Source organism: Littorina saxatilis, unplaced genomic scaffold (assembly GCF_037325665.1).
Source record: "Littorina saxatilis isolate snail1 unplaced genomic scaffold, US_GU_Lsax_2.0 scaffold_173, whole genome shotgun sequence".
Classification (NCBI taxonomy): domain Eukaryota; kingdom Metazoa; phylum Mollusca; class Gastropoda; order Littorinimorpha; family Littorinidae; genus Littorina; species Littorina saxatilis.
This window is the reverse complement of record NW_027129208.1, coordinates 176,813-202,339: the sequence shown is the minus strand read 5'-3', so window position 1 is coordinate 202,339 and position 25,527 is coordinate 176,813. Positions and strand designations below refer to the sequence as shown.

Below are 25,527 nucleotides of genomic sequence, written 5' to 3'. Positions count from 1 at the left end.
CCCCGACCTGACCCCGAGAGGCAGTTGCTCTGGGCCCCAAGCACAACCCCCCTCCCCCCTTTTCCTTTTGTTCTTAGACTCTCTGTCGGGGCACATGCAATGCTGAGACAGCGGATCGACCGCAGCACGGTCTTTGTTCTAGTACTCCACCCCCCCCCCCCCCCCCCCGTCCTCTTTCCGCCCCTCCCCAAGATAGGCTAAAGGACAGAAATTGCTGAACTTGCAACTCTCCTAGTTGTACAGTACAGAGTGACGAACGTTTGAGTTCTGGAATATTCCTACCCTTTCTAATGACGTTTTAATCATCTCGCTTTCAGATGCAACGCATTCTTTCTCCCCTTCCTTTAGGTTGCTAAGAATGGAATTAATGTTCTTTTTGCCTCTACACACGTACGTACACATGCACGCACACCCTCTCTCTCTCTTGCTCCTTTCTTTTATTCTGCACCCTTTTCCTTGATATTCATATATTCGATACATGTAAGATACATGTATTTTTACGTTAATCATATAATACTGATGATGTACAAAGAGAGTAAACCGAGTGTGTACAAGAAGGGATACAGTACGGATAGCCCGTGTCTTGAGCAGAGAAAGTAGGTCATTTTAAGCTGACCACTTTTATGCTGCCAGATCTGAGTTTTGCTCTATTCCTTAGCAAAACTCCGGTACCGAGCGATTTAATTGCTTTCACATGTGTTGGTAAGGCTGGCCCTGGGAAACCGAGCTGTCGCTCTAGTCCCCCCATCCCCCTCCCGCAACTGGACTTTACATCCCCCCCCCCCTTTCCCTGTAGCTGTAGGAAATGATTCGACTTGGAGATTTTAGAGTCTTCTTTGCCCCGCCTTTCTTGCAATGTTTTGATTACAGGGCCGTTTTTGAACATAACACATAAAGTCCCTTTTTGTTTTAGGACCATCTTTGTTAAGTTTGACGATCAGTTTTTAGGAAGGTTTTTATGAAGAGAGGCATGTTCTTTTTTACCCTCTCTTTCGTTTGTTGATTATTAGGCTTGACGTGTTCTGCGGCTGTGTTCCCAAACACGTTCTCTCTCTCCCTATGTTATTTTGCCATTCTTTTTCTCGGTGTCCCTTTTTGTTCGTGTATTCAACATATATGTATTCAGTAGAATGTAGGCGTTATGTTAATCATATATGTGGCGTATGTGAATGTATAAAGACGGATGAAACCGGGGTGCGCCGATGTTTTGGTTATGGCAGTGACCGTTGTTGCTTTGAGCACGCAGCGTTTTTGTGGGGTTTTTATGGGCATGGATTTGCCGTTTGATATGAACGTCTAGCGGACGTTTTGTATGTTAGAGAAGAAGCATTTTTGTGTGAACATAATTGCTCAGTCTTTGAGAGACAGAGTGTAACTGGAAGTTTTGCAGTTCGTCTGCGTTTTTGTCTACCTACAAGTGTTTGGTATCTACAGATACGTTGTAAGGTTTGTTGTTTAATGACATATGTGTGTACATCATTTTTATGTGGGTTTTCTTAATAGAAGAACTTTTGTGTATGTTTGAGGAGTTTAACTTCAGTTTGTAAGGAGGCTGGCAGCAGGCTCGGAGCCCTCCACCTCCCCTCCCTTTTGCTCCCGCGCTGCCAGAGCGGGATTCTCATTGGTCCTGCTAGGGTGACGTGGGAGGAAGCCCCGTTAGCTATAAAAGCCGCTGTCCTCATGAGGTCGGGAGACGTGTGAGAGAGTAGGGTGCCTAATAAGTGCCTGAAACATGCGTCTCCCCTGTTTTAGAGTCAGGGTCATCAAAACTACCACGGAGGAGTTGCATTGAGCTGGGTTAAAGGTGTGGGAATCTTTCCTTATGCTTGGTGCTTCTCCTCAGATTTGCGTGTGGTTTGGATGGTATGTGTGCCTTAGTGCCTGACCTGACAGACCACGTCCTCGATACGCAACTCTTGTCCCACTGGCAATAGTGAGCAGTGCGCGCTGTTCACTCGGTTACCACAAGGCTTATCAGGGTAGTGCGCGCTACTCTAAAGGTTACCAACACGCGGTGATCGAGTGGCGTCACTCGATTTTGTCCAGGCCCCGAACCCCTGCCCGATTTTTCATCCAGATTAGGACTTAGGTTTTGTTTTCAAAGAGTAAGTTAGATCGCTAGGGTACCTACGGGTCATGCCCGATTTTCCAGCATCGTAAAGACTCAGGTTTTATTTGTTAGTGTAGTGTTTAGACTGCATTAAAGCCAACCTAGACTCTTTATAGATATACTTTCTATGGAAGGACCCACGTATGTTTTCTTTTGATGTTTTTGTTTGAATACAATTGGAAATCCTATTACACTCTTGTTGACTTTGTATTTTGTTCGTCTGTTCGTCTTGTGCGTGTGGTTTGAATGCCATCCTGACAAATGTCCTTTTAAGACCGCACGCACAGTAACACCTTAGACGCAGACAGTTTCCGTGAAGCTACCACCGCTCGGCTTTACACTAGCAGTTAAAAAGAATCGATGGAGTTAATGTCCGAAAGTAACGTTTGACACATTTTGTTATTTTTGCAATTTTCACAAAGAAGTTTCGCGAGTATTTGATACAAAAGCGTAGAAACCACTAGCTTTGCTTCTATGGCGTTTCCGGTCACCGATTCGATTGAAATCATGGAGACGACGAGCCGTAAAGTTGAAAAAATAGTGTACTGTCTGTTCAGGGGAAGGTGTAACGTTTGACACTTTGTATCGTTTGACACATAATTTGCCCATAATTCTTCTCCCAGTAAATTTTAAGGGGCTTATTGTCCGTCAGGTCTTAATTGCCTATATTGGACATGAATTGGTTTATACGATTCGAGTTTTACGCCCTTACGGCTTCTTGATGTTTGCGTGTTTAGGTGGTATCAGCCATCTGCACTTATGGTAGAATGACCAAGATCTTCAACGTGCCATTGTGGTGACACGGGGGTGGGAGATGGATACCGTCTCTGGGTCTGCACATAAAGTTGACCCGTGTCCGTCCCGGCCCGGATTCGAACCAGCGACCTCTCGATCACAAGTCCAGTGCTTCTCGATCACATGTCCAGTGCTCTACCACCTGAGCTACCCGGGCCCCCCAACGAATTGAATTAGCTTATATAGCTATACTGATGAACACGTGGGGGAATTCGGGGGCTGTGATTGGATGGTCTCTTCCGATCATCAAAGCATAATGCTACGGATTTCGGCCATTTTTCTCAATATCCAAAAGCATATTGTCAATAACAAAGACGCATGGTTCCGGTTTACCCATCTGTACCACGCGGCGATGTTTCTATCGACAACAGCATACACTGACAACTTGAAATTCTTCTCGGGAATGTTTTTCAGCTTTACAAATGTCGATAGCATACCCTTTTCTGCTAACTTCCCGATGAAACAGGACTAAACCAATTATTTTCTGTCCCTAAACACCACAAAATGCCCAAAGTCGAAAGATGTAGTACAAACAGGGGAGTAAAACGGAACAGCCGTTTTTGTGTGCCTGTGTGAGCTCAGCCGTTGCCGACTGCTGCCGTCTGCTCGCGTTGTACGGATTAGCTGTTCTCTTCTCCTCCCCTTGTTGCATCCTAGTTCTTCAGTTGTTTCTAGTTTTCCGTTGATGTTGTGTTTTGGTCTTCTTCATAAGTAGTCTTGTTCAAAATTTAAAAAAACTCAAACTTCTTTTTGTTGTATACGAATGAACTAATAAAAAGCTGTTTAACAGCTGTGTTGTCAAATCGAGTTTTTTTTCCAAAGTCAGTGTGGCTCCTGCGCAAAACTAATGCGCATAAGAAACGGCGTCTGCTATCAAAACCTGAGATCAACGCATCGACGCAAAAACTGTCATTTTGTAAGTTTGGAACAACAAATCAAGGTCAGAACAGCTATATAATCGCTATTGTATTTTCAGCGTAGCAATAGGGTCCGATATTTAGACTCGAACAAGTATAATGCGACTCGTCTTCGACTCAGTCGTCGGCATATATCGGACCCTATTGCTACGCTGAAAACACAATAGCTGTTAATAATAACTGCTTGCTACTTTTGGAGGCAAATTTGATGGAAGAAAAATACGATCCTTTGTTTTTGTTAGGGTCCGTGTTACGATTCAGGAGGATACGTTCATGTCCGTGTAACGATTTAGGAGGAGACATTTATGTCCTTGTAAATATTGTAGCCAAAGCTGAAAAAATGCATTTGGGTTAGCAGGCGGAAGGAATATTTTCATGAGATTGTTTTAACACCACCACCCCCCCCCCCCCTCCCCAACATAAACAAAAATCGAAGATTTTTTTTTTTAAATAGGGATTTTGCTAGGATTTTACGTACAACTAATTAAAATGTTTCGACTTAATTGAGAACCTTATTCCAGATGTACCAAGTCATTAGGTTAAAACTGTATTCTAAATGTCTGTTTGAATATTGTAGTTATTTTTAACATTTTGATTGATTTCATGTCCACTGACTCCGTGTAACACGTGACAGGTAGAACGCAGATTTGACCTGTTTTGAACATGATGTTACTTCTTTTGTGGTGTTTTGATGTTCCATAATTACCTAATCTTCAAAATATGAATGTATCCTAAACGTCTATTTAATATTATAGTTGTCATTTATAACATTTTGAATAATTTCATGTCCACTGACACAGTGTAACACGTGACACGTAGAATGCTGTTATGACTTGCTTTTAACATGTTTTGCTATTGTTTCTGTTTTCATATTCCAGAAATAACCTAATCTTTAGATTGTAAATGAAAAGTTAGTGTATGTATAACATTCTGGTTGTTATTTCAAATATGAATATTTTTATGTCCATCAACATTTTATAACACGTGACACCTACAACAACATGTTTAACTAGTTTTAGCAAACTTTAACAACTTTTAGGGATATTTTTAACATGTGTCAGTGTTTCTGTTGAAGTGTTATATTTTATTTTAGGGTTTATACTTCTTGTGGTTACTTAGCAGAAAGTATCAGTTTTGACTTTTATGATGTTTGAGCGTCTTGCGACATTACGTGACACTGCATTCAAGATTTGGCTCCAAATGTACTTTTAAAGACTGATAATGCTTCTGCAGGGTCTGTTCACTAGAAATAAATCAACACCAGTTGTATGAAATGATATTAATGGCTTCTGTGGTCAGTTTTGTTGCACATGTGGCTTTTCTCAAAATTGGCGTATCATGGCATATTATCAACCGTACACATTTTCCAAATGCACAAACCATTCTTTTATTACACAAATGTGTTCATCAAAGACTAATGTATCACTTAAAACACCAAAAAAATCAACTGAAAAGGTTTAGTTTGTCACAAATGTCCAAGCACCCCCCCAGCACCTTTTGGCAAAGCCTCATATACATTAAATGTTATAATTTTCAAAAATGGCTCCAACACATTTCACCTATTGACTGATTTCACTTTTTGACTGTGACCAAACAAAGCCACGTTTACTAAAAAATGTAGTCATTACACGTAATGCATATATGAAACAGTCATTACACGTACTAATTTATAAATTTCACGCGTAATGATTGATTTCACTTATTAACTGTAACATATATATATACCTCCAGACATTAACTATACGTCAATTAAAGAGTGTCATATTTGAATGTCACGGCCATTTCCGGCGCTTGCTAGACACGATTTCCAGAATTGAAAGTAAATAACGTGGCAACACCAATCCTGCTTTTACACTTTATGCAGGTAACTATAATTGTTGTCATCAGTGAAGATGTATCCAACTTTTAATTCAGACAAGAAACACAAATTTCCGAGTTAAACAACACCATTTGTCGCGAATCGTGTCAAACCCAGTGTTTACTACCCTCTCAGTATCATGTCGGTTATCTCCCGTGACAAACTATAATATACCTGAGTGTCTTTTTGGAGTATGTAAGGCACAGCTGATATAGCCACCAAGCTCGCTGCTATCTTGCTTGTCTGTCGGTAGTCGTCTTTGTTCAGAGGTCTCACATCTTCCTGCTTGTCAAACTGCTGTTGTAGTGCGTCGCCTGTTAGCTCTTCCATTGACATTGCACATGGCAAAATTGTTACCGTCTGACCACGAACTCGAGACAGTTTTTGGTTCAGGTTGTCGGAAAGAAGCCTTGACAATTCTTCGCAAGTTTTCTTCATTTTTGCTGCATTAGTTTTGCAGAGTTTACTTTCACTTGACGAATCGTAGAGTGTCAAAACCATCGGAGGCAAGTTAATACCCAGAATGAAGGCATGCAGACAAACTGGATCAGTCATTTTCACTTCAAGGGGCAAGTTAAAATCAACATGTAGATGTGTGGACATCCACACTGCAAACTTGGTAGATCTGGGACATTTATGCAGGACTGTGCACAGTTTTCTTTCGTATGCCTTTATACTCGTCTTTTGTAGCTGATTGTCTCGTTTTAAAAGTAAACCTGAAACAAGAATAACAACATAGATCAAGATCAGGACATTGACGCAAAAGTCTAAGCTAAGCCCTCCCATATGGTTTGTTGCCCGACAAAAGCCAATAGCCAAACTGCCACTGAACATTGTTCCTGTACACTTTCACGAATTATGCCATTGCAACAGGACAAAAATGCTTCTGTCAAACTCATACACCCCGCACACTATTTCACTGCTGCAGCGATTATGCTATCTCAGCGGCCAGGCAGCTTGGAGCAAGCAGGCCATAAATAGCGCTGGCGGTGACCTCTTTAGTTTCGCGGGGAAAATGCCAGCCTAGCGCGCCTCACGAAGCCCTTGTTCATTGTACTCTGGAAGTGCACAGCGTGTAGCCACAGTGTGACAAAATACGTGTTTCTTGGTATGAAATGGACTGGTTTGCGTGACTTGAACGTTGGATTACCGTCATCTTGTGTATATTGTTACTCGGATATTCAGGCTTTGTGTATGTGCAAACTAGAGGTCCAGTCAGGATTCGGTTTGTTTGATTTTGAAGTAATACTGCTATCGAATCTACCGGCAGGTCGTTCTTTGTTGTATCAAAACGTGCGCATTGTATACCATTTTGTAACCACGCTCAATGTTTATACCAACGACCGACTGTGTTTCTGATGTTGCCGTCAGTAAGTACTTAGTCTAAACTGTGTCATAGAGTGAGAATAAGTTTTTTAGGCTGTTTTTGTGTTTGAGATTAGAGCAGTTTTGTTTCGTTAATCCACGCGCCTAATCAGTGCATGCACCGTTTGGAACAGGCACTCGACTCTAGTGCATTTCATCTGTTCTGTTTTTTGTATTGCTTGTTTTGCGTCCCCCCCCCTTTTTTTTGTGACGTGTTTATTCCTGACTTAATGTTGTGACTGTAATTGTGCTTATGTTCTTGCCTGTCTGTATCAGTGTATATGGTTTTGATTGTTTATTGTTATCAATTTCTTTCAATTTGTAGTCACTCTATTTATTGATTTAAGGTGTCTCAGTTAAGAATGGCGGCAGTGCAACATACAGAAGATCTCCACATATTTAGGCTAAATGCTATGTGCAGAATTTGTGGCAGAAGATCAAAGGCAGCGAAGGACAAACATCATACCATTAGGCATTGCAAAAACTATGCATCAGGGTTGTTTCAGTTTCACGGTATTCAAGTTTCTGAAGAAGCTAATGGCACCACTTTCTCAAGTACATTGTGTACAACATGCGCTGTTCGTCTCAGCCAACAAAAAAACCCTAACATTCCACCTCAAGGATTCTCAAAAGCAATGCATAGTAACATTGAAAAAACAAAAGTGATGTGGACACAATACAACTCCAAAGTGGAAGTAGCTGACTGTAGTGTGTGTAAAACGTTTGCCGAACAAATGGCCGGTTGTCTTAAAAAAAAAAAAAAGCCAGTGAAAAAGCTGCTAGTCCGCAAAGAAAAAGCACATGTGTTGACAGTACTGATGCCTGTACAAGCACTTCTATTGTTGAAACCTTTCAGCCACAGTGTTCTTCAACACCTGAAACAAAAACCGCAAGCCGTGTGGTCAAAAAACGTCTGTTCGACCTGCTGACATCTCGCAAGGGTACGACTCAGAGTCAGAGTGATGTAAGTACTAACAATGACACAGTCGTCGTGTCAGCTGCTTCAACATCATTTCAAACCCAAGCCCCAGCAGAATCAAACGATAACACACCTGTAGCAAAGTCTGTATCTCAGTCACAGAAAGCAACAGATACTAACACTGTTTTGTCAAAAAACAAACCTCAAACCCAACTCCGCCCAATAGAACAGTTGCAAGCACCTTTGACAAAAAAAGAGGAAGAGTATTTAACTGGCTTAGTTAGGGTGAAACTGGCACAGTCAGATGACAAGAAGACGTTGATATGTAAGACAAAAGCACAGCCACTTGTCCTAAAGAAAATTGTGAGAGCGAAAAAGTCATCAGCGCTAGTTTCTACTCCAATGAGGAAGAGAAGAGCAAAGGAAATTGCCAACTTGAGAAAAGAAATTTCCGGTTCCACGGAAGCTGACATAATAAAACAACAAAGCACTGAACTCAAGCACACTACAAAGCGCAAAAGGGATGACATTCTGAAAACAGCTGGGTTGGGACAGGCACGCGTCTCTTCAAAATCAGCAGCTCAAATTAGAGCAAAACTGTCACTTAGCTGGGCAAAACAAAGGCAGTTGCGAAAATTAAACAAGGCAATGGGAATAAAAATGGAGTGTGAGAAAAAAGAGAGGGAATTTCAGGAGGGAGTGCTTTGTGGGAAAATAGAAGTTTACACATTACGTCTCTCATGCATCAACAAAGCGACAAAGAAAGAGGAAGTTAGGGGCATTCCCGTGTCTTCTATTGTCAGCTGGCCCAAGTTTGTAACTGATCTCTTAGACCAGTACGACAAGAAGAACATGCTAACATGGCATAACAACACCTTGCCAGAAAATGAAATTTGGGTTAAAATCGGGGGTGACCATGGAGGGGGGAGTTTTAAAGTTGTTCTTGAAGTAGCAAATCTCCACAATCCAAATGCGAACTCAAAGTTGGTTGTGATGACTGAAGCCAAAGATTCTGCTGAAAACCTTGAAAAGATTTTAGGCAGCACTATTAAAGAGGGAGTTAGTGCTGTCAACGGCATGATGTGGAAAGGAAAAAGGCTGCGAGTGTTTATGTTTGGGGATTATGATTTCCAGTCAAAAATGTATGGACTGTCAGGAGCCCAGAGTAGTTATCCATGTCTTTGGTGCAAGACTTCCAAAACGCAAATGCAATGGAGTCCAAGAGAAAAAGCCCCCAAAAGAACGTTAAGAAACATGAAAGAAGACCTCATAGGGTACCAAGAATCTGGCAGTGACAACAAACATGCCAAAGACCACTACAACGTCATTCGTGCTCCAATATGGGACGTCAAAGTGAGTCATGTAGCGCCGCCTTACCTTCATTTGCTCCTTGGTATTGTGAACAAACACCACGATCTTCTTGCAAACGAGTGTCACCAGCTTGACAAGCAAATAGCAGATGCCCTTTCTAAAATAAAACTGAGTGAAGAGCGTTTTGTGGTGATTGACAACACTACCGAAGCATTCAGAAGGTGTGTCAGAAAAATGTATAATCTCCGAGAAAAAGGGAAACTTAATCTGAAAACGTTTCCAGTCTTCGACAGATCTGAAGGACCAACAGTTGCAGGGGTTACTGAGATTTTGAATAAGCATAGCATAACACCTCAGGCCTTTTTTGGTGGTAGCTTCAATGGGAATCACTGCAACAAATACATTAAAGATGAAGTGATTACTGCCGTAGCAGACAGCGTAGAAAGAAGGGCATTTATCCTGACAGATGATTATGGCGTGCACACCCTTGCAGGTCAAATCAAAGACAAACACACCCGTTTAAACAGTCTTTACTCCAGTGTGCACAGGCTTGTGTCACACACAAAACCAGTTGGGAAAGATGACCTTCCTGGCATCCAAGTAGCTATTTCTGAATACATGGAGTTCTACAGAGGTAACGTGTGCCTTGACAACGTTAATGTCATCCCAAAGCAGCACATACTTGAAGCACATTGTGTAGAGTTTATGGACAGGTGGGGGATGGGGCTTGGTTTGATGGGTGAACAGGGCGGCGAAAAAATACATTCTGACGTCAACAATTTGAAAAGGAGAGTTTGGGGCATGAAAAACAAGGGACAGCAACTTTGCCAGTTAATGAAAGAGCAACAAATTAAGACCTCACCGATGCTGCTTGACACCCCGCCAAAAACAAAATCCTAAACAAGAATGATAAAAAGTCATTGAGGCCTTTAGCATATTGACACAATAACAGCTCTAAAACATTGTTTTTTGTTGTTTGTTTTTCTTCTATAATTGTACATATTGTTTTTTTTCTTCTTCTAACAATGTACATTGTGTTTTTGTTTTGTTTTTCTTTCTAAAAATGTACATAGTGTGTGTGTGTGTGTGTGTGTGTGTGTGTGTGTGTGTGTGTGTGTGTGTGTGTGTGTGTGTGTGTGTGTTCATATGCGTGTGAGGGAATGTGATCCCGCGTAAAGAGTGTGTTTACACTCACATTTGAACCGTTTAGTTTGAAATTACACCCACTCTATTCCATTACAATGCACGTCATCTTTTTTTTCTTCAGCATCTCAGAGAAATAACAACCCCAACTGTTCGGCTGTGTTGTTTTGTTTCGTTTTGTCTGTTCTGTTTTGTTTGCGATAATGAAACAAACGTTAAATTGTCGTCGGATCGACGAGTTTTCTTTCCTGTGGTATATATACAAGTTTGTGAGAACAATACGAGTGAAAAACTGTGTTGAAAAACTTTCAAATCGACTTGTGTGCTGCTATTGGATTACTCATGTAGGAGGAGACATCAGGTAGGCTTTTTGTTTTCTTCACATGCAGCTAACAATTTGCATGAACATGTATTGAAAGACCGTTTTTTCTTTCTTTTATATTACATGCATTAATTGCACTATTTTGAATTATATAAACGCAAAACAAATTTCACATGCGCACCATACGCATGCCTATAATATGTTTTTAAATACGACATTAATTAGTGTTCTTTTTTGTGGCACATTTAGGATGTTTTGTTTACTGTGTTGTCTTCTGCCGTCTTACATACTGTGCCGTTCCTGTTTCTTTAAATGCAACATGCACATGTTTTTCAGAGTGTAAAGAGTGGCATAATTATATACTTGAGGAGCAAACACTTTTTCTAATTCTCTCATTTACCCTTTCTTCTGTCTTGAAAATTGTGGCATGTTTTGTTTCATACTATTGACATACATGTATTATCCGCCTATGTGTTGTCGGGGTATAATATCATGTGGCACTTCGCGCGGATTTGGGTGAGCGCGCGCGAGCTACGTTTTTTTTTCTCCTGTGGTATATTATATATATACAAGTTTGTGAGACTTGTATAGGAGGGCCGTGAGGTAAGCTTTTTTGTTTTATTCACATGCAGCTAACACTGTAACATGAACAGTTTTCTTTCTTATATGTTACTGACATTATCTACACTATTTTGAATTATATACTTATATAAACGCAAAACAAATTTTACATGCGCACCATCAATGACTTCTACTAGTAGTCCTTGGCATAATATGTATGTAAATATACGACTGTATATACTCTACTGTTTGTATATATTTCGTAAAGTGTTGTATATATGTATTATGTACTTGGGGATTACCTTTGTCTTTATCTTTCATTATTTTGTGTTCTTTTATTGTGGCACATTTAGGATGTTTTGTTTACTGCGTTGTTTCAAGGTGTTTCATTAAATGCAGCATGCACATTTTTTTTCAGAGTGCAAAGAGTCGCATAATTATATACTTGGGGGGGGGGGGGGGGGGAACACACTTTTTCTAATTCTCTCATGTATCCTTTCTTCTGTCTTGTGAATTGTGGCATGCATTGCAATAAATACAACTAAACACACTAAAAACATCAGTTCCGAAATAGGCAAGGGCCACCACACACTCAGAACGACTGCTATCTCTCTGCTCGCGGCATCCTTATCAACACAGCATAACAGAGAGCTGTAGAGGCCACGCACGCTAGCTGCAGACAAAGAAGAGTGCAGGTCTGGCCCTATATATTTCAGGCGCCACTGTGGGCGGAAGGGGTTGGAGGAAGGAAAGGGTAAATAGGCTGGAGGAGAGTGGTACTGCCGGTTATTTTTAGCTGGTGGCAGCCTGGAGCAGAGAGTGCCTCAAACGGAACACAGTGCCCGATTAGTTCCCTTACCTTATGTTTCTTTGTCACTCTGCTTTTTTGTCTTTATCTCATTCATTTATACACTTAGGCAAGTTTTGACTAGATGTTATAACACAGACGGGGAATTCAGACAAGAGTGGTGGTGTATGTGTGTCTGTGAATGTGTAGAGTGATTCAGAGACAACTACTGTGACTGTGATAACCATGAATGACCTGAGACCTGATTTTTCCAGCGCTTTTAATACTATACAGCCTCATTTAATGGCGGAGAAGCTTTTTAGCATGAATGTCCCAGCAGCCACCATCCTCTGGGTTATGGACTACCTGACAAACAGGCCACAGTATGTTAGGGTGGGGGGGCAATCAGTTTCAGACACAATCTGCACAAACACAGGGGCACCACAAGGCACAGTACTCTCACCTTTTCTTTTTTCTCTCTACACAGCAGATTTTAGAAGTTATAGTGACTCCTGCCCCATGACCAAGTTTGCTGACGACACTGGACTGACCGGACTGCTGACTGATGACGACGACTCTGACTACAGGCAGGAGGTAGATAGGTTTGTGGGGTGGTGTGAAAACAACTATTTAGAGCTTAATGTGGGGAAGACAAAGGAAATGATAATGGACAACAGGAGGGGGAACATGTACACAGGGAGATAGTGATCAAGGGGGGGGGGGGGGTCGTAGAGAAGGTAGAGCAGTATAAGTATTTGGGGGTGATTATAGACAATAAGTTGACATGGAAACCAAACTCTGATGCCCTTGTGAAGAAACTCCACTCTCGCCTGTACTTTTTGAGAAAACTCAGGTCTTTTAACATCAGACAAGAAATCCTTCAGATGTTTTACACTTCAACGTGCAATAGTGTGTTGTACTTTGGCTCCGTGTGTTGGGGTGGCAACATCAACAAGCAAGACAGGGATAGATTAGATAAATTCATCAGGAAAGCAAGTGGGGTGGTTGGGAGGAAGCAGGACAATTTCACATCAACACATGAACGACGACTGACTGACAAGGTACAGAAGATTTTGGCTGACGACTCGCACCCACTCAGACCGGAATTTGACAGTAGACGGACAGACAGGAGCAACAGATTCAGACAACCAACCGCAAGATCCACACGCTACAGAAATTCGTTCATTCCATCTGCAATTCACATCTTCAATTCTCAGGTGGGGCGGTAGATGCTGGTGTTGTCGCTCTGATGCACGGGGTCAGTGTTCTGTATTGTTTCAGTATTGTTGATTTTGTTTTGCATGATTATATACTCTTATTCTACTCTCTTAGACAATATGTGATAACCGGCAAGGTGCTGACTTTCGTTTGTGCATTGTTGATGGTGAATGCATGTTAATTTATTTTTAATATACTTTCTTATGTGATAACCAATGTGCTGTACTTTCTCAGTTTTGCTGATGTTATACGCTTGGTACACATATTTACTCATTTTCCTTAAATAACATGTGATAACATTACTTCATAGCTAAGCACATGATTTTACATATGCCACAACACAAATCTCTAGCCTCCCTCTCTGAGATGCGTTTGAAGACAGACTGTTAAAAGAGAATAAATGTATGTACATAATTATGATAGAATATTGATGTATGAATTGAAGAAATGTATAAGAACACAAGAATGTATGAATGACAAAGAACAAATGTTTATTTTTGAATGTTTTATGTATGTTTTATTACGGACACAAAAGGTCAGCAATGCAATTTCTCTTTTAGAGATTAATAAAGTTATTGTATTGTATTGTATTGTATTGTACTGGACCGATATTCATAAAAAATTAATGTAACATCAGAGTTTCTGAGAATGATATTACCAAACGATTCAAAGAAAACTACTGGACCGATCTTCATAAAACTTTACATAAAAGTTCCTGAAAATGATATGACTAAACGTGTCTTTTATTTCTATTTGTTATAAATGTCTTTGATGACGTCATATCCGGCTTTTTGTGAAATGTGAGGGGGCACAGTCACACCCCTATTTTTCCATCAAATCAATTGAAATTTCGGTCAAGCAATCTTCGGCAAAGTCCGGACTATGGAATTGCATTTCAGCTTGGAATCTTAAACATTAGGTAATGAATTTGGTCATTCAAAATTTGAACATACTAATAATCAAAAAAATGTTAGTAACCGATGTTATCTTATTCTTTATTATTTTCTGATTCCAAAAACATATGTGTTATGTTTGGATTAAAAACAAGTTCAAAAAGTTAAAAACATTAAAGGAAAGCGTGATTTCCTGTGAAGCGTTATACCCTACTGATCTCTAATGGCTTGTCATCTTAAGCGACCCGCAAGCTGGCCATATGCTACTGCGCTATACTGGCTTGTTACTTTCCGCAGGCTTTTTTCATGAAAGTGGCAGAGCTTAGTTGGCTCATAAACTCGGGGTACCGACAAAGCAATACTCTCTTGGCGGAAAAAACATGCAGTGCGCTAATTAATTTTCATTTTGTGAAATTGACAAGTTGACTAAATGTAGTAATTTCGCTTTACTCGACTGGCTTAACTTTTTGGGTTACCGATAAAAAGAAACTTACAAAAGTGATGTTTACATTTGCATTTGATAAATTCATTTATGCTACTGAATGCCGTTGGCTATATCCTTAACACCATCTCTTCAAAAGGGAGCACAGTACATTACACACAATGTTCAAATTATCTAAAACGTCATTGAGGCAGCTAGGGCCTCTTCCAATGCATAACCCTCTGTGTGTACATTTTATGATAAATCAAACCTTAGAAACAGTGGAAGAACTCTGCATGCTCGATTAAACAGCATAACTTACCTTTGGACCTCCGATTTTGTAAGACAGGTGCACTCATCCCAGCATTATTTCCCATATTTTCATAGTTTGTTTTTGAATCTGAAAACGAATTGAAACTCTTCAAATATGTGGTCCATTGCTATAATTAAAGCCCAATTCTGCCTCACAGAAGATTTACAAAACGATATAATATGTGCACGGGAACAGCATTACTAACCCGATGAAACACATATGCAATAGCATTAAATCATTTTAGTTGACACATTCAGGTCACGTGAGTGGCAACGTAGCCCACGTAAACCCCACAGCAGTTCTCGTGGTGTATTCAACCGGAGCCACGGGGGCACTTTGTGACATGCAGCTTTAGTTACACATTGCCCTTTTTTTAGTAGCCTTCCTCCCCGTCATCAAATGAAAAGAGCTGCATCTGACACTACTAGTCAACTCACACCCCCATTTCGCTTGACCTCCATTAGGGCGCCCTACTTTCACATGTTCACAACCTCAAATTGTACTTATTTAGTCTTGATGCTAAAATATTTCTTTCATTTTGTTTAAACTATGGTTGTCTTATAATCAACAGATAAGAATGGTAGTTTATTGGAACGTTTAATTTATGACAAAACAAAATGTTTCATTTGCTGCACTTCGACCTAGTGGTCTTTTAAGAAACTCAACAACTTTTCTTAACGAAAGGATGTTTGTAATGTATGTAAAAGCCTGACAGTGTCTTTGATCAGAAACTGATGTATTACGGGAGGCCTAGTAGGAATTTAAGCCAAGGCCCATTTCACCTGTGAACACAGTTAACCTCACGTACTGTCTCATATCTGGCCTGGCTTTTACTTGGGATAAGACGATTTCGTCCACTTGGTCACGTATCAAAATTGAACAGCCTTTTATTGTATCAAAAAATGTCTACTCACCACAGCAAATAGGCATTGAGTTTATTTTGTTACTTGACCAAATTGGAGAACGGTCTTATCGCATGTTGCAGCCTGCATGGCCAGACTTGAGACTGTGAGGCGAACTGTTTTAACGAGGCAGAGTATCAAAACATGAGAATGCATAGTTTTCCAACCAGACCAGACTAACTGCAGTAAGTCTTGTTATGTTGTTGTTTGGGTATTTTCGGGTAAATCTCAACAATATATATAGTGAGCTATGTAGACATATGTTTAGCAAACAAAATACACTATCTTTGCCATGATTGAAAAAATACCAGAAAAAAAAAACCTTGTACAAGGTAACAATTAAGCAAGAACATATATGAGAGTGGTTTCCCACAGTCTTAATTTTAAAGTTTAGCTAAATAATTTTATTTCAGCTTATAAGATGCTTTAACTTGTTTGGAAACGGCTGAGTAACATGATTCAATATTTATCATGTTGCTTTTTTCTATCATACGTCAATTAAGATAGCAGCTGATTGACAATGGAAAAAGCAATTAAAAGCTTACACTTTGTGAGTTTTGCTGCTGCTGAGAGAAGCATGGTCTGGTTCTGCTTTCCTGATTCATCTGAAAGTATACATCAAGAAAAGCGAATGCTCCACTGGCTTTGCTGTGGCAGGATGCAGACACTAATTAAGTGGCACCAATACAACTTAGACAGACAACAGGGGGTGTCTAACCTCGACTATATGTGGGGATCATTAAAGGCTGACACAAAATTAAACATATTCTTCAAGAAAAAAAAATTCTTACCAGGACCTCACTTTGTTGTGTCTTTAATATTTTCTTAAAAGTCAATATGATTTTCATCATATCTGCAGGTGACCAAACACATCGATGTCAGGAAAGTGTGAAGACTAGCTTTAAAACCGTTCAGGACTTTCATAAATGTTCTTTCTGTCTACCCACACTCAAACTCATTGTGACGTAGAAATTTAACATTACTAGGGTAGTAAATCAGGCGTTTATAGTATGTATAGGTCATTACACCCTGAAAGTGTATTCTGTGTTAGCAAATAGACGTTGTAGAAGTCAAAGAAAATGATATATTTACCTCTTTTAGAACCTGTTCTGAACTTTTCTGTGACTTCACAGTTGACAAGGATCGACCAGACTGTTATCATATTTATAGTCACCAAACCACAAAACAGATGTTACGGTCTTGCTTCAAACAAACTTTGACGATTTCTTTTTTGATTCAAACTTGAGGACACTGTGACCTTTACATTTGTAGTTTTAAAGCAGCTGTTAGTGTACTTGAACACTCATGATCTGATCTCGCATTCTCAGTCAGCATACCGTCCTTCTCACTGTACTGAGACTGCCCTGCTCAAGGTGACCAACGACATTCTGTCTGCTCTGGATGGTGGTGATGTGTCTGTGCTCACCCTACTGGACCTCTCGGCAGCGTTTGACACAATAGATCATGTCACACTGCTGAGCAGGCTCCAGACCTTGTATGGCATCTCTGGTCCAGCGCTGGCATGGTTTGAGTCCTACCTTACGGATAGAACTCAGGCTGTGCTTGTCGATGGCCAGAGATCAGCCCCAGCCCCCCTTGTTTTCGGTGTCCCTCAAGGCTCTGTACTTGGCCCCGTCCTCTTCATTATGTATACCAAACCCTTGTTTGCCCACAATCAAAATCATTCCGTTTCAAACCAGTCTTTTGCTGATGATACCCAGTTGTATAAGCCTAGTTCCCCCGCTGAGACACATGCCGCCATCCAGACCATTCAGACCTGTATCTTAGATGTTAAGTCATGGATGGTAGAAAATAAGTTAAAACTAAATTATGATAAGACAGAGGCACTTCTGTGCATGAAAAAGTCCACTAAGTTCCCAAATTCTCAACCTTCGTCTGTCCAAGTAGGCAATACCGACATCTCTTTCTCTTCCTCAGCTAGAAACCTCGGCTTCACCATCTCCACAGACATGACACTCAACAAGCACATCTCCAACATCTGTAGGTCCGCATACTTTGAACTCCGCAAGATCGCAACCATCCGCCATACTCTGTCCGTTCAAACTACAAACACTCTAGTCTGCTCTCTTGTTCTTTCTAAACTTGACTACTGTAACTCTCTTCTCTCTGGCTGTCCACTCTACCTCCTGCACAAACTACAGAAAGTTCAAAATTCTGCAGCACGCCTGATCCTCAAAGCACGAAAAAAAGATCATGTCACACCACTTCGCCGCACACCCCACTGGTTACCCATCCAAGCCCGCATTGAATACAAACTGTCCACTCTCTGCTTTCACTTCTTCTCTGCCGCGTCTCCTGCTTATTTCTCTGAACTTCTCACTGCATAGTATACACTCCTGCTAGACAACTCCGCTCCTCTTCTGATAGCCGCACCCTAGTCATCCCACACACAAAATCAAAAGCATATGGACAACGCACTTTTGCATTTTGCGCATCTACTCAATGGAACTCTCTCCCCTCTCACATTCGCCACTCTCAGTCAGTACAGTCATTCAAGCGAGCACTCAAAACTCACCTCTTCCAGAAACACAACTCCTAAAGTCGCAACATTTTGCCATCCTGTTCTGTAACGGTTCCATCTCTATTCAGCTTGTTATTTTTGTCTTTTGTTTTAAATTATTATAAATATAATTTTTCACTGCAGTAGTCCTTTAACTTTAACCCTTAGCTGTAAGCTAGATATGCACAAGTCATGTCGGTGCCACATAATGCTAACACACATGTTCCTGTGCATAGTTTATGGATAACGTGTAGTTGGGAAGTTAAGAGTAGAAATAATTAGTATTTAGTGTAGGAGGAGGGTTGGGGGTGGGTAGGGAGGGGGTGGGTATGGTTTACTTTGAGCAGGTCGGTTTCAGTTTTAATAAACAATTCTAGAGAATTGTGTATCTTATATTTGAGTCTTTCGTGTTTTAGACATTGATGCATTTAATAGTTTTAACGAGTTGCCTTTTGTTTTATCATTCTGGTGTTTATCTAGATGTGCTGTGTATCTTATAAGAAGTTCTTAAAAGTTCGAAGTTATTTTAGCATATAGTTTTTTTATGGTCTTAACAGTTAAACATGTATTACGTTATCATTAAGATTCATGCTTTGTTAGCACTAAGCAGTTGTTTTTAATCAGTCTGGTTTTCTCTTGTTTTCATCTTATGAACATTCTAAATGTTAGACTAACTTATTGTCTTGTACAGAATACCAACTGTGTGGATGGTGCTATACTGAATGAAAGAGTGTGACATGAAGTTCTTGTACAGCATTGTAAAGAGTGTGAATTACGTTTTTAGTTTAGATGGCAAGCGCTTAGAGCAAGCCTTTTTAACGAAAGTTTTTGATTTAGCGCTTTATAAATGTTCTTCTTCTTATTATTATTATTATTATTATTATTTGAGATGGGTTATCTGGACTTAATCATATCTGGAGGACAGCATTTCAAAAGCATTTTAAAAGCTAACGTTTCTAAAACATCCAACAAAATGGCTGTTAATTTTAAACTTAGACTGTTCTCATAGGTAAGTCCAAACCTAAAATAATGTCTCGATGTATACGAATGTGATGGAAAAAAACGTGTTTAATGGCCTTTCTGATTAAAGGTTCAATCATAGTAAATCGTTGTCGAGCAACTTTATTTTGCCAAAATTGGGACATTTAATTCAAGTTTGTGGGCTGTTAATGCACCACAGAATACTCTATTAAAGACCACATTAAAACTCACTCAGAGCAAAGAATTACACAACAAATGTGTCAAGTTTCTTTTTTTTTATCCCAAAATAAACGTGTTGTAAAAATCATAATGTTAGAGTTAAAACAAAGAACAAAGCGAAATAATTACTTATCATCCCAGTGTGTAATAGTGCTTACCTCTTGTTGTGGAATCGCCATGTGAACTACCTCCTACAGTTACTGCGTCAGAGCTGGTTTCGCTTTTATGACCTTGATCAGATTCAGGGTCAGGCTTGATCTCCCAGTCAGCTATCTTTTGTGCATGTGTGGTTTCTGGCAGTGCAGATAGACCCGTGCTGGCATGCTCTTCATCCACAGCTTCTTCATCCTCATCTTCTTCATCCTCATCTTCTTCATCCTCATCCTCTTCCATAACCGTCGTTAGTTCTACAAAATATAAACGTAGTCCAAAGCTCGCTTTTCACCTTATTTTAACAGTTTATTTTTGAACACAAATTGTGTATTAATCACTTATCAGAATTCAATGGAGATTGACCCCGTATTTACTAAAGAATTAACAAATGTAAACAGTTGAATCAGATATACATTATAATTGGAAGTAGTTTACAATCATTACATGCAGTCGACGCGCGGTGATACAATTGACTGCTGGGATTTTCCCATAAGCCGATGTTAGTCTGAAAAGAATAAGTATTTTTTTGAAATCATTTGCTGGAAGGAATCAATAGATATGCAACCCTTTCATCAATTTGATTTTCAATATATCACTCAAAATCGAAATAAAATACATCAATAAGAAGTTCACAAAGAAAAGAAAGTACAGGTCAAAGTATAAACAAGTTTTAGTTTTTTTTTAATTATTACTCGCATAGCGATTGGTCAGAACCAATCACATGAGATGCAATGCGCGGGAAACCAGCCAGTTGATGTCGGAACAAGCCAGTGGATAGACGCTTCGGTTTTACTCTCATCAATTTTTTGTGCTAGTGACTGGATTACAGGGGATTGACATTCGTGTTAATTCTGTAAGTTTCCAGAAATAATTGTGTGTATAATTACAGAGTTTACGTGCTCAGGCCCTTTCAGTTGGCCGTTACTCAAGACGTACTGTTCCGTTCAGTTGAGCATCTACAGACCGGTCGAGCTTTCAGACTTGCCGCCATGTCTGTTTCTGATGCAGAGGAAATACAATTGTTGGCTGACGCTTTAGATGTTAAAGACAAGCCAAAGAAAATAAAAGACAAGCAAAAGAAAACAAAAGATCCATCCTCCAGTGGTTTGGACAACATGATGGCTTTTATAGAGCGGATGGACACCAAATGGAGCTCGCGTTTTGATGCGTTGGACGATGAAATGGCCTCTTTTCGCTCGAAGCTTGATCAAGCCGCGGCCCCAGAACATGAATTGTCAAGCACGCAGCAAGAGCCTGCACACAAGCGTGCGCGCGTAGAGGCGACCGCGTCGACTTCTAGCACGGCCGACGCCTTAGATCGTGAAGGTCAAATTGACCATTTGGATGACGAAGAGGACCGGTTGGTCATGTCTATCAAGTCTAAAACACCGGAAAATGTTATCAATTCCGAAACCAAAAACAAAGTTCTTGAAGACATTGAAAAAGAATACACGGTGGATGAACCGGTTGGTTCCAAACTGTTTGACGGCTTGGCAAAAGTCGTGAATGGAAGATTTACATCTAAGCTTGCTGACGAAGTTTTAAAGAAACGGTTTGAAACGTACAATCGGCCGGCAAATTGCCCAGACTTGGGTGTGCCAAAAGTAAATCGGGAAGTTTGGGCGCAGATGCCTGTGGGTGCGAGGAAAAGTGACCTAAAGTTGTCACACACGCAGCGTGCCGTGTGCAAAGCAGCGGTAGCAGTTTCGCGCGCTGCAGACTTACTGCTTCAAGAGAAAACGGCATCTCATTCAGATGAGGAATTCCGCCACTGCACGGACGCGATTGGCCTACTGGGGCATGTAAACAAAGAGCTGAGCATGCGCAGAAGGTTTGCTCTGCGACCACATGTGAACAAAAACCTGTCTAGAATCTTCGACGACTCAGTGCCAATAACAGGGTGGCTGTTTGGTGATAATTTCGCCTCCACCTTGAAAGAGGCAAAGGAGACTGAGAAAATGGGAGCGGATGTAGCTCCGGAGAAGAGATCTTTCAGCCATTCAGGGAACTTTCGCTCTTATGACAGCGGACGCAAGGGGGCTTTTTTAGGCCACAGCAGAGGGTTCCACAGTCACAGGCCTCCTTTCAACTCGTACAGGGGCCAAGCGCAGAAGCGACAATTCAGACCCAAAAGCAATCAGAGCTCCTACCACGCTCAAGCTCAAAACCAGTAATACAGGTGAGTGACTATCAGGACAATTTGCCATCGCTTGTTCAATCGTTAGAATCAAAGGTTTTAATTTTCGAAGCAGGCAGGATTCAGAATTTTGCAAAAGCATGGTGTGAGATAACTTCAGATTCAGACATTCTGAGTACTGTGACAGGTGCTAAGATTCAATTTGATTGTCCCTTGGACACGTTGTCAAGTCTTTGTTCACATTCAGGACCAAAGTTAAATGCACAGGATAGTCAGACTGTTGATGCAGAAATTACAAATTTGTTGAAGAAGAAGGTTATTTCACCATGCACTCATGCACCAGGGGAAGTTCTCTCCCCTGTGTTTACCAGGAAAAAGAAGGATGGTTCAAACAGAATGATATTGAATCTGAAGAGATTGAACACGCAGGTCACTTACCATCATTTCAAGATGGAAACTTTGAGGGTGGCATTATCTCTGATCAGCAAAGACTGCTTCATGGCCTCAGTTGACCTGAAAGACGCGTACTATACTGTACCCATTCGTTCAGACTACCGCAAACTGCTCAGATTTGCGTGGATGGGGCAGGTCTATGAATATAATGCTCTTCCAAATGGTCTGGCATTGGCACCTAGACTGTTCACGAAGCTCCTCAAGCCGGTGTTTGCCAGTCTAAGACAGAAAGGCCACATATCATCCTCTTTCCTAGACGATTCTTTGCTCTTGGGAAATTCAGCACAAGAGTGTGCAGCAAATGTTCTTGACACAGTGTCTATGTTTCAGAAACTAGGGTTTGTCGTGCACCCCAAAAAATCAGAATTTCAGCCTTCCAAGCAGTTACAATACTTGGGTGTAATTATTAACTCAGAGTGTATGTCTGTCAGACTAACACAAGAAAGAGCTGATAGTTTGAAAGATTGCTGTGCAGTGTTGTTGCGTAAACAAAACGTCAAGATCAGGGATGTAGCGCAGGTCATCGGGAAGATGGTGGCAAGTTTTGTGGCAGTAAAATATGGGGCACTGCATTACCGCCACATAGAAAAAGAAAAAACCAGGGCATTGAAAGAGAACAGAGGTGATTTTGATCAGAAAATGGAACTGTCACCTTACAGTAAAAAGGAACTGTCTTGGTGGGTGGATAATGTGATTCATGCTTTCAATGACATTTTACCCAGTGAGCCTGACATTGTGATCACATCTGACGCCAGTCTGACTGGCTGGGGATGTCAGTGTGAAGGGGTACCTTCAGGGGGCCAGTGGCTGCCTACTGAATCACAGGCTCACATCAATGTTCTGGAACTGAAAGCAGCATTGTTGGCATTACAGTGTTTCAAAGGGAAAATACAGAACAAACACGTGAGGTTAATGCTGGATAATACAACTGCTGTGTTTTGTATCCAAAACATGGGGACAAGTCATTCAGATGACTGTAATAAAGTAACCTTTGACATTTGGTCCTGGTGCATTCAGAATGATGTCTGGATCAGTGCAGCTCATATTCCAGGAAAGGAGAATGTGGTTGCAGATCGTGAATCACGGCACATCAATATGGATGCTGAATGGAAGCTGGATAGTACTGCGCTGCAATCAGCATTGTGTACACTAGCTGTGTGCCCTAAAATTGATCTTTTTGCTTCCAGACTGAACACCCAGATGGCGAGGTATGTGGCGTATAGGCCTGACCCGGCTGCGGTAGCCATTGATGCTTTTAGCATGTCTTGGAACGGAATTGTATTTTATGCGTTTCCACCTTTCAGTGTGATCCCAGCAGTGCTGCAGAAAATACAGAGAGACGAGGCTGTGGGCGTGCTGGTGGTGCCGGACTGGCCTACGCAGGTGTGGTACCCTTTGATCCAGAGACTGCTGATTGCTCCTCCAGTGCGATTATCCTGCAGGACCAGACTACTACATCTTCCCAGTCAACCAGGGGCAGTTCACTCCTTGATTCTTCAGAAGAGACTAAATCTGCTAGTTTGCAGTGTTTGCGGAAGACATACCAGCAACAAGGAATGAACAGTGATGCTGTTGATTTGTTGATGAACTCATGGAGGCCTAATACAACAAAAGCATATAACACTTACATCAAGAAGTGGCATACATTTACAGTGGAAAACAGTGTGGTGTGCCCATCACATGAAGACTTAGCCAATTTCTTGGCTGAACTGTACAAAGCCGGAGCCAGCTATAGTACTGTAAATTTGGCACGTAGCACAGTATCTGCGTTTCTCAGTGATAATAATTCTGATTATCATTCTGTGGGTAGTCATCCAGTTGTATGCCGGGTTGTAAAAGGAGTGTTTGAGAATAGGCCTTCACTGCCAAAATACCAAGAGGCTTGGGATGTTGACACTGTTGTTGAATATTTGGAAACTTGGGCGGAAGTGGAGAAACTGAATTTAAAGCATCTTACTTTGAGACTCATCATGCTTTTGGCTTTGGTATCGGGACAGCGGGGTCAAACCCTCCATACTTTACAAGTGAATGATGTAAAAGTGATGAAGGACAAATGCACTTTTGTTTACAGCTCAGTACTAAAACAGTCTAAACCAGGCAAGCATGTACAACCTTTAGTTGTGTCTAGTTTTGTGAACAAGAAATTATGCATTGTAGAGCATGTAAAGGAATACTTGAAAAAAACACAGTCCCTGAGGGAAGGGAGAGAACTTTTCATTGCATATGTGCAGCCACATAAACACATCTCCTGTGACACTATTTCCAGGTGGATCAAGATTGTGCTTGAATTATCAGGCATTGATATCACTAAGTGTGCTGCTCATAGCACCAGAACTGCAGTTGCATCTGCCGCTTTCAGCAGAGATGTGCCTCTGGAATCTATTATGAATGCTGCTGGTTGGGCAAGAAAGAGCACTTTCAGTAAATTTTATTGCAAACCTGTAGTGTCTCGGACGAGTGTGAGCCAATCTGTTTTGGACAATTTTGTAACCAAAATTGAATAAATCTTGAATCAGTATTGCTGATTAACTTTGTGTTTATGCTCTTGACCTCCTCTTTGAATTTTCATGTGATTGGTTCTGACCAATCGCTATGCGAGTAATGATTAATAAATTAAACGAGACTACCTAGGTGAAGTTTAATTTGAATTATTAAGAGTATAGTGATGGGAAGGAGCAATCACATGCCCTCCCATCATAGCTCCTTTTGGTTCCATGATACCCACCCATGGTAGTCTCATGTTTCAGGAGGTCAATCGCGTCTAAATACTGGCGGCACGTTTCATGATATTGAGGATTGCAGTTTCCCTCTCACACACAATATTCCAAAATAATAAATAGTCAAACAGGGGCCAAAAAACAGTTTGCACCAAGAGTTCAACTTTTTATCTATCCAAAACAGTAAAAAAAAATATATGAACATTCGTATTTCCAAGATGATTGGCGTTCCAAGACGCTATATCCTAAAACCCCCCAAAACATGCTTTTACAACTTCAGTGCATAATAACTGCCCAAAGGTGCTGTTTAAAGCAACCATTGATAATAATTTTTAACATACTCCTTGAACACATTAATAAAAACGGTTAACTTGCAAATAAAGGGACAGTATTGATCAGAACAATGGTAAGATGAAGGACGCTACTTATATTTTGTACATTTTTTATCTTTATCGTTTCCTGTAGACCTCAGAAGTTCTAACCAGCTTAAGAAATCATTCTAAAATCGAAA

The 25,527-nt window shown here is 40.7% G+C and overlaps 1 long non-coding RNA gene across 1 annotated transcript; it reads right to left on the bottom strand.

Annotated features, from left to right (window-relative positions):
• Positions 1-5,859: 5,859 nt before the first annotated feature.
• Positions 5,860-16,486, bottom strand: LOC138957481 (uncharacterized). The gene is made up of 3 exons (XR_011453042.1): positions 16,381-16,486; positions 14,943-15,020; positions 5,860-6,396 (listed from the first exon to the last, which is right to left on the bottom strand). It is a non-coding gene; the product is annotated as an uncharacterized lncRNA (long non-coding RNA).
• Positions 16,487-25,527: the final 9,041 nt, after the last annotated feature.